The 12,312-nt window shown below is 36.5% G+C and overlaps 1 protein-coding gene across 7 annotated transcripts in view; it reads right to left on the bottom strand.

The window, feature by feature from the left end:
- The window catches only part of Hhla2 (HHLA2 member of B7 family), a 63,169-nt gene that overhangs the window by 18,351 nt on the left and 32,506 nt on the right, over positions 1-12,312 (bottom strand). For 2 of the 7 annotated variants that reach the window (XM_074072372.1, XM_074072374.1), the window contains exon 2: positions 11,519-11,587. The exons of the other annotated variants lie outside the window; for them this stretch is intronic. The gene's annotated coding sequence lies outside the window, so the exon portion shown is untranslated. The remainder of the gene's footprint in view (positions 1-11,518; positions 11,588-12,312) is intronic. 7 annotated transcript variants of the gene reach the window in all.

The following is a 12,312-nucleotide window of genomic DNA, read 5'->3' as shown; positions in this document are numbered from 1 at the left end:
GTATTTAAATTTATTACCTCTTCACAGTGTTTATGGCACTATGCCAATTTGTGAAAGAAATGGGAACAGAAGGAAAACTCTGTATGTAGCATCCTGGGGATTTCTCTTTAGCATCCACTTAGATTTTAATAGGATTGACTTTGTTTAGACAGAAAAAGAACACAAGAACACTGTTAGGATTAGCTTTTCTTTACTCAGATTATCTCCCCTGATGTTTTACAGCAAAATTCCACCATTTGGGGCAATTCATATATTGGGTGAAAGTTTGAATCTCTAGGGGGTACCATATTTGCCTTAGGCTCCATTTACTTTAGTTTTTTTTTTTTCTTTTGTTTTGGAACCAGGCTAAGGGTTTGTGCTAATACATTTGCAGGGAAGTAGAGAAGTGGAGAGGTACAATTACAACAAGAATGAAAGAAAAGGGGAGTAAAACAAGGAAGAACAGAAAGCAGATGCAAGGTGGTAATGGCCTTGCTGAAAACCAGAACAGAAAATAGCCACTTGCTCAGCCACAAGCTCTAAGAACCTCAGCACCTCAAAACAATCCATCAGAAGAAAGGACTAAAAAGAATATACCTGTAGGTTCCCCCAACTGGTTAAGGTTTTTCTATGGTCAAAGTAGCTCCTATTTTCTTCCTGGTTATACACCAGGCCTCTTGGGACATCTGCTATGGAAGCTAGAAGCCATGGTCTACTGCATGGCATTTCAATTATATGACATTTTATATTTGAGTCTAGAAATATAGAGCAGGGAAGCCACAGTCCCTGTGAGTTTGTTTGGATAATGTTCAAACTTTGCAGGTGCTGCAGCTCCCACTGCGGAGGGTATAATGAAGGACTTGCTGAACTGGCCTTCCTAGGGCAGTCTAGGTCAGATGATAAGATTTGAAAATGTACTAATAGCATTGGGCCTTGGCTTCCCTCCATCTCCATACCAACCCAACCAGTTGAGAGCCCTAGAGATAGGTAAGGCTAAGAACATCTATGGTGGTTCCTTTACTGGGTCCATTAAAAGTAGCTGTTTTTAAAATGTCACTTGCTGAATTTCTGATGTTTTACTAATTAGCAGATAATTGATCACCTGCCCAGATTCTCTACAATTGCTTTAAATCAGTTCATTTTTCATGCATGCATTCTGCTCACATAACAGCATCTTTCTTCCAGGACTATGCTCAAACGATGGAAGCTGTTGTTCTAAAGGTTACTTTCCTTCACCGCTGCCTGGTGGCTTCAAGGCAAGAAGCAGTCTGTGGTCCAGAGCTCCCCTGAGTTCAGGCAGAGCCATTACCCGAAGCTATTTCCCTGCCTAGCTTCTTTCTCTGCTTCATTCTGCTGCCTGCACTTTCTTACAGGTTTCTTATTATTTGCCTTTAGAACCTTATTTCTGTTGGGGCTGGTCCCCTAGAAGTAGGAAACCATTGCACAGGAAAGGTCCAGAGAACTGTTCATGCCTCCAACTACCATTTTCCAGCTCAAACTCTAATCATGAAGTGTTTCTGTTGCAGAAAGGGTAGATTATATATAACAATCCTCAGTAGTACACTATATAGAAAGGAGTAGAGCCAAGCAGAATGGGATTTGTTTTGTATTTTTGTTTTTAGTAAGAATATTGCAAAGCCAAAAAAAAGTGCCAGACAAAATAAACTGCCAGAGTTAACAAGGCAAATAAAAGGCATTTGTCAAGCACATAAAAGTCAAGACCAATTGAACAAGACTCCATTAGGGAAGTATTGAGTATGTGTAGCAACAGTACCAAGGACTTCTCAAAAATAGTCACCTCTCCCTGTATAAAACATATTGATATTGTCCAGAACCCACCAAATGTCTCTGGGAAACCAGGATGTTGTGTCTATACACTTCTACTCCCACATCTACTGTTATCATTAAATTATTTAACAAAATGCATGTAATTAATTAAATGGGAAAGCAAGAACAAACTTGATGTTTCTGCAACAATTAAGTTGAATAAGATGGATGCTTTGGAGAGGCTTTTATTTATATAAGCAAATCACAAAAAAGGAGGGGCAAAAATCTGCTTTTGGATTAGGTATGAGAGAGATAGTGGTAAAAGACTGAAAACAAATTGTAAAAGTCCAGAAGGAGTTGAACTCCTTTGTAACAAATTGAATGTGAAGTCCTTTGGCTATTTTTAAGGAACAAAAAGTGAAAATATGGGTTGGTTCATTATAGATTTAGGTAGTACAATAAAGATCATTCAGAAAAATCAAACAGTAGACAGATTCTTAGAACAAGATCTTAACTTTGCCCATACCAAAAACCTAGAAAATGGATGAATGGATATGGTTTAGGTTTACAAAATTTTAAATTTAATTTAGGTACTTAATTTTTTTTAATAAGACCAACCACTGGGCCTGATTGTGTCAGATGTAAGGATGTCAAATAAAGTAATGAAAGAAACAGTTAGCTCTCATCACAGACAACGTGAGACAAAGTTTCTGTAACATAGAGAAGGATCAGTAGTATGTTGACATCAAATAATCTGGACTGCACTGAAATAGAAAGTTTCCATTGTTCATTTAGGTTTATTCCCTAACTCTGGCAGAGAATTTCATCCTATACCAGTTAAGATTATTACATATAGCCTGCTGAATAGTGCTATATTCAGTATTCTTCATCCTCCAGTATACTAATCATTCCAGTTTAATCCCTGTGTCATCCTTTCAAATCCAGAAGTAAAGAACCCTTCCTTCTATCTACATATCAAGGTACTGGGGTGAGCGACCTATAACTGAATATCAGAATCAAGGATGTGGTGTAAAGAATTTTTAGGAGACTCATTCCTAGATTCATATACACTTAGAGCTTTTATTAAGTGATACTTTATAATAGGTTACTTCTGCCTATGTATACTTGAATTAGTGGCTTTCTATCCTCAGAATTTAAAGGTATTGCTAACCCAACTGGCTGGTACATAAGAAAAGAAAAACTGCTGGTCTAGTTCAGTTAATTATTTCTGAAGTACAGTGGTTATCATGTTTGCTTGTACCAATGAAGTTTCTACAGAGCTCAGAGTCAATTCTGCCAAATAACTTTTGTTTATAAAGCTCCATTGTTTCAGCCCTGAGTTCTATGCACAATTCATTCCTAAATTAGAATCAGGAAAAAAATTGAAACACCTCAAATTTATCCTGACCTCCAAGGAAACAAGATTACGTTTTTCTTTGTATCATACTCCACACTGTCATCCAGCAAGCTTAACATCTTTTCTGTCATTACAAATATACAATCTGAACATCACCTATGGGTCATAAACTCTACAGGAATGAGTCAGACAGTCTTTAATCTCAAGAAACTCAGTCTAGCAGCAAAAGACAGGTGGATTACGTAAACAAATAAATCATAATACAGAGACACTGGCAGCAATAAGGGCTCCCACTAGTTTCTATTACAAAGCAAAGAAAAAACACTGGAAACTGTTGGGGGCAGGATGCTCAGTGAAGCTTTTCAAAGCATCAGTGTTGAAGGACAAGGAGAAATAGGCGCACAAGGAAGAACAGAAGGAAACGGAGGAGGGTAGATATCCTAGACAGAAAATAGTACAAAGATATAGCAGCAAGAGAACATAAATCCTATGTAATATAAAACCAAGCAGTCCATGTGGAACAGAAAGTTCTGGAAGACGTACAAGGGGTGGATCGTGACCATTCTTATAAGCCATACTATGCAAAGAGAAAGCTAATGATGATGCAAGATTTGTATTTTAGAAAGATCACACCAGTGAGATTTTAGTGGTTGAATAAAATGAGTCAGCCTATAAGCATCAGCTAGGAATGCAACAGGAAACCATTTATTTTATTTTATTTTATCATTTTTACTTGCATGTGTATACATTATTTGGGCCACAGAAAATCATTTTAAAGCAGACATAATCACGAGGAATGAATAAAATGTGAAAGGACAATGTGGCAGATCCCAGTACCATTTCCCTACTTTCTTTTGAGGGAACGCCTTCTTTTCCCCAGCCCCTTACAGGATGTGACTAAAACTGCAACTGAGAAAGTATCCCAGGAAAGGTCAGATGGCCATGACTGGGTCAGGGTTGGATTAGGAAGAAGAGTATGTGGGCATATGACTATTATAAAGTGGCATTGGGTCTGGTGTGAGACATAGAAGCCAGTCAGAACTTCCAAAATTTCTTGTAATTTGGAAGTCCACCGACTAACCATGTTAATATAACTCCTGAATGTTGGACTCTAACTCCAGTGTCTGTAGGAAAGTAGAGCCAGTCTCTTTCACTGTTTGTCTCCAAAAGAAACTACTGAAATTAAACTGAAAAAAATCCTATTATTTTAGCACTGTTTTGAACAATGGAATATAAATGAGGTCTGCTGAGAGGATTTCTGTGGAAATTTGTTTCCTTATAAGTAAGATAGATCCAAGAGCAAGACTTGATGGCAAACTCTTATCTCTATTTTCTAAGCATTGATTTAATGCCTGTCACAACAACCTTACAGTTGTGAGGAAATGAGTGTGAGGGTTAAAAAGTCAGCATGACAAAGATGAAAGAGCAGAAATATGGAAAGAATCTGGGTTAGTAATGACATTGTTGAGTTCCTGCTCATACCAGTTCTAGATGCCCCACCCATGGTCTGTTAACTAAGTAATGCATTTAAATTACTTTAAATTCAGTCTTCAAATGTCTCCAAACATTCCAAAGTGACACAAAATGAAAATAATTGATGAAGAAAAATAATGGATGAAGAGTTGCTGACACTGGAACTAGATTCTGGTTTTTGTCTATACAAACAAATCACAGACAAAAGTAATCTCTTTCCCTATAACAACAAAACACCGCAAGAAACCATGTTATCTTTTCACAGAGTAAAGAGACATGCATGTGCTTTGTAAGTACAGCAATAACATTTAAGTTCACAAAGCTACAAACATTAGTTATGAGCCATTGGAGTTTTGTAGTTAGTTTAATGTGCTTTATGCTTTGTATAAAAGAGTTCTAACAGCAAAACCACATTTACCTTAAAATTTCTGTTTCCTTTTAGTGCCAATATTAAAAGAAAAACACTGATTTTCAACTGAGGCATCATTATGCAAAGATGGAAGATTTCTATCACACAAGAAAAGAGTTTTGCTAGCTATGTGACTCTTCCAGACCCTGTTTCCTTATTTCTTTCCAAGAAAGAAAATGAGTAAATCCTTATTTTCATGGGGATTTCAAAAATAAGTCTATAAAGCAATAAGGTAACTTCATAGAATATAGTTGGTACTTGACTATAAAAAGAATGAATTTGACATTTAATAACACATAATTGTGTGTACTTCAATGCCATAAATTGAGTGTAGAACTTACAAAGTTAAGACTATAGAAAGGACAATAAAATAGCTTTAAGTTGTTGTATGCAAAAACCATAAGTTTGACTCATTTGGACATATGTCCAGATAAAAACATATGTTTTGATCTGTTCATACAAATGAAGCTGCCCAGATGCACAAGTTTGGGCAAGCTCCACTCAGTTCTTTTTGTTTTGAAAGTTAGAGATTCTATGGAGTTTTCTGGATTTAGTAAAGGCACTGGAAAACTCAGGCAGAGGGAGATGGAAAAGTGAGAAAGATCCACCAGTGGTGAGTGATGCATGGGACAAGAAGATTTTTTTATGAAAGGCATCTTTTTCCATGCCTCCATATGCTCAGGACAGAGTTCCAGATCCAGCATGATTCACTGCTCTTAATGATGATCCTGCTTCTCCTTAGAATATTTTACTATTGAATGGTCAGCTATCACTTTTTTTGAAACATATAGATTCTCTCATCTTTTCTCTTAATCAAACCTATCTTCTGATAACTCCTCCCTGTCTCAATTATATCCCCTTCTATCTTTCCCTACTCTTTAGCCTTCTCCTGATACCCACTGAAAGAGGCTCTATCTCATACCTACAAACACAATGAATAACATTCCTTGACCCTGTGGTTACTTCCAGTTATGATCCTAAATCCCAACTACCTTTTCCTTCTGATTCTTATCTGGCACCACATCTCTATCCACTACTCACTACATATTGATTACTGAATATCTTCTTAGGATAGCACCTAAGTGCAGAAGGAATATAGTAGAAATGCCACAGAGCAGAGTTCTTAAATGATCATATAAAGATGGGAATGAGGCACATAACATCATCTGCCCAATGGAGATCAGCCCTCAACCAAGAAGGACTTTGCACTGTGGGGAACTGATAAACTGTACATTTCCAGCAATCCCCATTAATGCCATAGACAAAGGATGTATTTGCTCTGGAGAAACCCTCAACCTTAACAGGCCCTGACCCCGGTTTGGGAAACTGCCAAAGGACTCCACCTTCTTGCACTGCCACGGAGAAATAGCCCAGCCATTTGCCTTCCCCATTCCAACATACTCCTGAACAGTGTTGAGACTCCAACTACACACAGTCTTGCAAAGCAACTGGTGACTCTGCCTAATCTTCACAGACACCTGAGTAGCCAGGTGAATCTGCTCAGCCATAGCCCCAAGAAGCAGTGAGATAGCTCACTTTGAGCAGCTTGGCTAACCAAGATCTTGTAAAGAAGCAGGATGATACACTCTGGGAGTTTTCTGCCCTGTAAATTCTCTTGTGAAGGACACATTACAAATGACACTACAAAAATACAAAAGATCATTGAATCAATGAATTGGAAAACATTGAAATAAATAACTTTCTGGACACATATAACCTGCTAAAATTGTGACATAAAAACATAAAAAAACCTGAAAAAAAACAATAACAAATACAACATTGAATCAATAATAAAAAGTACCCCCCCCCAAAAAAAAAGTCTGGGACTATATGGCTTTACTTCTGGATTTTACTAAACTTCTAAAGAACTATTACTAATCCTTAAACAATTCCAAAAAACTTGAAAAGGAGGGAATTCTTCCAAAGTCATTCAAACCAGATAAGAATACAGCAAAACAAAGAAAACTATAAACCTATATCCCTGACAATATAGATGCAAAATTTCCCAACAAAATACTAGCAAACTAAATCTAACAGTACACAAAAAGGTCATATGACCAAATAGGATTTATCCAAACATATAAGGATCATTCAATATATGTCATACATCACTTAACAGAATAAAGGACAAAACCTATGATTATCTCAATAAAGGCAGAAATATATTGAATAAAATTCAATACCCTGTCAAGATGAAAACTCATAACAAATTAGGTGTAGAAGGAGTGTACCTCAACACAATAAAGGCTGTGTATGAAAAACCCACAGCTAATACCATACAGAGTAAGAAAAAGCTGAAAGCATTTCTTCTAGATCTGGGTGTATGATGTCAACTATCACCATTTTTACTTAACGTACTACCAGAAGTCTTAGCCAGAACAATTAGGCAATAGAAAGGGTATCCAAACAGGAAAGGAGAAATTCAAATTATCCCTGTTGGCAGATGACATGACTTTATATATAGAATAATGTAACAAATCCACCAAAAAAAAAACTGTCAAAATTGATAAATTTAGTTAAGTGCAGAAGACAAAATCAACATACAAAAATGCGTTAGCATTCTGTCACTATAAAAAATACCTGAGATAGTTAACACATAGATTAAAGATTTATTTTTGTCACAGTTTAGAGATTCTAGTTCATGGTTGGTTGACCCCATGGCATTGTGCCTGAATGGCACATCTTGGTGGGAGCAGATGGCAGAACGAAACTGACCCTCTCATACCTCAGGAGAAAAAGAGACAGAGAAAGAACAAGACCCAGGTCACACAATACCTTTGAAGGTATTGCTCTCAATGACATAAAGACTTCTTACTAAGCCCTATCTTTTCAAGGTTCCATCATCTCCCAGAAGCACCTGGACTAGGCCTTTAAAATGTAGGTATTTGAAGTACATTTCATACCAAAACTACAGCAAAAAGTCAATACCACCAATAATGAAGTTGCTGGTTTTCTGATAAAGAAATCAAGAAGATTTATTCACAATAGCACTTAAAAAAAAAACTTAGTAAACACTTTAAGCAAGGAAGTCAATGAAATGAAAATTACAAAATACTGATGAAAAAAGTTGAACAGGATACCAAAAAAAGGAAAAGCAACCCTTTTTCATGGATCAGAAGAATCAGTATTATTAAAATGTCCATATTACCAAAAGTTATTTAAAGATTCAATGCATCCCCACAAAATATCAATGACATTCTTCACAGAACTAGAAAAGCAATCCTAAAATTCAGACAGAATCACAAAAGACCCCAAAACCTCCCTGAGCAAAAAAGAATAAGCAACTGTGATGCATAATACCTGACCTCAAAACATACTATAAAGCTACAGTAGCTAAAACAGTATGGTACTGGAATCAAAAGCAGCATGTATACGAATGGAACAGAATAGAGAACCCAGAAATAAATCTATTCATCTACAGTCACTTGATCTTTCACAAAGGTGGCAAAAACATGCATTGGAGAAAAAAATACTCTCTTCAAAAAATGAAAGTAGGAAAACTGAATTTCCACATGCAGAAAAATGAAACTAGACACCTCCCTGTCATCATATACAAAAGTCAACTCACAGTGGATCAAAGGCATAAATTTAAGAACTTAAATTATGAAACTGCTAGAATAAAATGTAGGTGAAACACTATAAGATGTCAGAATAAGCAATGATTTTCTTGGATACGACATTATCAGGCAAAACCCAAAATAGACAAATGGATTTATATCAAAATAAGCTTCTGTAGACTGAAGAAAACAATCACAATCAATAATGATGAGACAACGTGAAGAATATGAGAAAATATTTGCAAACTTCTCATCCAACAAGACATTAATATCCAGACTGTATAACTAAGGAACTCAACTCAAACAACCTATCTTACCTTCTCCCCTATCATGGCAACATTTTGAGTCTCTAATGACACAACTGACAAGTCAATGAAATTCTTGAGCATCACATGGGAGTTTTTCAGTCACTTCTGTCTGTCCCCAAAATGTGTGTGTGTGTGTGTGTGTGTGTGTGTGTGTGTGTGTGTGTGTGTGTGTGTGTGTATGCATAATGTGTGTGCATAGAGCTGGGGCGGGGGAGAGAACTGGCAGATCAGATGAAAGTACTAAATAAATAAGATGGATGAAAGAACCATGGTGAACTGTTTTCTAGGAAGTTCTATCTGCTTAAAAAAACTACACTTTTCTCTTCTTGCTTTTTGCTGTTTATTATCCCTTTGAATAGTATGAGCAGCTAGCTCTTCAGAGCTCTAAGCATATAGTAATATATGCACTATATATAATATAGCATATATAAATATGCTGTAATTCTAAGCACAATCATGTGGACTATTCTAATTTCCATTTTTAGACAAAGACTCAGGGATTTAGAGAGGTTAAGTAACTTGTTCAAGGTCACAATCAGTAAATGGTGGTCAGGAATTTACATCAGGCTCACGGCTCTGAGGCCTTCTATTAACCACTCTACCATGAAACTTCACATATGAAACAGTGATTCATCACTCGAAAGCAGTTTTTCCAAGAACCATCTGGTGAGAAGCAGATGGTTACTTCCACTGCAGATACCATCACTTTGTGAATCTTGACCCTTCTCAGAGTCTTAGCCTGGTTCAAGAAGTTATTTTGTCTTGACAAGTAGATAATAGTGACTGTAAAATCATGTGGTTTCACAGTCATAACTACTGTCACATTGGGAAAGAGGTTAGTGCAACAATTCCAAAATAGTACCTCTGCTTCCTCTTGCTCAGCTCTCCTATACACATTCCATTAAGTATTAATAATAGGCCCTTTCATTTTCAAAAGTGTCCTAGTTTATGTGATAAATTATTTGATCACTCTGTTAACATACTATTGCCATCTTAGTCTTCTTCAAATGCTGATTTCCACATGGAATCCATTGGCTCAAAAATCTAGAACTCCTTATGAATGTAGGGGACATTTCTGTGTGCCCAGCAATCTTGCATTCAGGTCAACCCTCCTTCCCCATTTCATTTCATTCCAGGGGGACCATTAGTCATCACTGATCATAATGTTCTGGATAAGTAGTCCAGCATGGATAATCAAGACAAACCATTCAAGGGTTGGGGGTGAGGACACAAGTGATTGAATAAAGACCAGACCACTAATGAACATTGTACATGGTCTCTTTCTGTAGTAGCAATTATTCTTGACAGAAAGAAATAAATCAATGGTGAGTAGTGAGTGCTTGATGGAAGATACAAGTGCATCAGAGTCACTATAAGAGCCTTCCAATAAGCCTGTCCTCACAACTGGGTTCCCACACTGTAATTCAATTCTATAAACTACTCTGGTATCTTTCCATTTTATATATGCTAACAAAATCATTTTTTGTTTAATCCGATTTGAATTTGGCTTCTATGACTTGCACATAAAAATATCCTGATATTTTATGCCCCCAAAACTCACCTTCAATGATATGCAAAGATATGAAAAAATGTAAATAATGCCCCATTTCTAACCTGGAAGAAAGTCAAAGACATATGTAGACAGATGCCTACAAAGTGAATATCCTTTATCCAAAATACTTTATACCTGGTGCTTTGAGTTTCAAATTTTCTTTAGATTTTGAATATAAAGATATACATAATGAGCTATCTTGGGGATGGGACCCAAGTTCAAACGTAAAATTCATTTATATTTCATATATACTTTATATACATATTCCAAAAGTATTTTATACAATAGTTCTAGAAATTTTGTGCATGGAGCCAAGTTCCATGATGTGAAATTTTCCACTTGTCGCATCAGATTTTTAGATTCAGGATACTCAAAGCCCACTTCTTCACATATGTTCACACTTACATATGTGTGTATATAATACATTTAATATTCAATTCTTGAAAAGATAGCTGGAGATAGTCATGTCATTGGTAATAGCAAACACTGATTTTCAACTTTCTGGAAAGTAATCTGGTGGTATCAAATGCTTTTAAAATTATAAGATCCTTTGTTTCATTTAAGGTGAGTTTAGTGAGAAGCAACAAATGGATTTAGGACTGAAAATAGAAGGACATTTATTAGAAGGTCCTGGAGAACTCCAGAACTAAAGGAAGAGCAACCAAGCGTCAAAAATAACAGCTGCCCAGGCAAGTTTAGGAAAGTCAGTAATAGGAACCCTGGAGACTTCCTGGGTTCATACGGTCCTACTCAGTTCCAATCAACTTCTACCTGGGTAGGTCTCTCTTCTACTTTCAAAATTTCCTGGAGAGACCAAGCTTGGTTAATACTTCTACCCTTGGGAAAGGCAGCCATGGTTGGTATATCAACTGATTAGAGGAGGGAAAAAGAAGGCAGCAAAGATATAAGCTGCAGAGTCAACTTAGTATATTTCTATACATTGATCTTTGGCTACCCAACACATACACACATACACAACACACATACACACACACACACACACACACACACACACACTTCTTATTGTCAAAGATTCCTCCACCACTACCACCCAAATACTATGAAAAATAGCAAGCTTGCTCAGTTTCTTCACACAGGGAAGTAGCCAGCACACACAGCTGCTGCATCCAGAAGAAAATACTTCACAAAGCCACTTCACATCAAGATCAGTGCTTCTCTAACTGTCTGTAAAGAGACAATAAAATTTTGTTTCTAATATGTCATGGACAAATTCATTGAGAAAATGCAATAAAAATTAATTACTAGAAAAAAATAAAATTAATATTAAATGCCATCCTCAATTTTTATTATTACATACAAAAAGCACAGAAATTTTAATACCAGTTTGACAGAGTCATTTTAAATAAACTTCATTTCTATACTTCTCTCATCATAAACCAATCATAAAGAGCTCATCACTGGCACCAGCCTGCAGATCCTCTCCATGACTTTGAACAGTGATGTTCTTGATGATAGTCATTCCTGCCCCATTTCTGCTTTAACCAATTGTCCAAAAGGCATACAGTACCCCCACCAATATACTTTATGTATAATATGGAGACAAAAGAAGACATTTTGTTGTAAGTTATGGTATATCAAGCAAGGAAATTGTCTTTTTTCTGCCATTTATGCCTAAGCTAGAGCTAATATTTATGTCTTCCTTTTTCTATTACCATTCTAGAGTATTCTTACCATTTACCAGGCCCTCAGCCATTTCCCTGATAGAGTAACTGATTCTTGGCCTGTGTCAAATTCTTATTGGTCTTGTCCATAAAGGACCATAAGTCTTCCATTAGCTGCTGCTGCTGAGCACATCAGAAAAAGAAAGTCTATCATATTCCTCCTGTATCTAGTTATACAGGATAATTGCATCTCCTCTGCCTAAGCAGGATCAGTCACTCCAGTGAACA

Source organism: Castor canadensis, chromosome 5 (assembly GCF_047511655.1).
Source record: "Castor canadensis chromosome 5, mCasCan1.hap1v2, whole genome shotgun sequence".
In the NCBI taxonomy this organism is placed as follows: Eukaryota; Metazoa; Chordata; class Mammalia; order Rodentia; family Castoridae; genus Castor; species Castor canadensis.
This window is presented reverse-complemented; position numbering and strand designations above follow the sequence as displayed.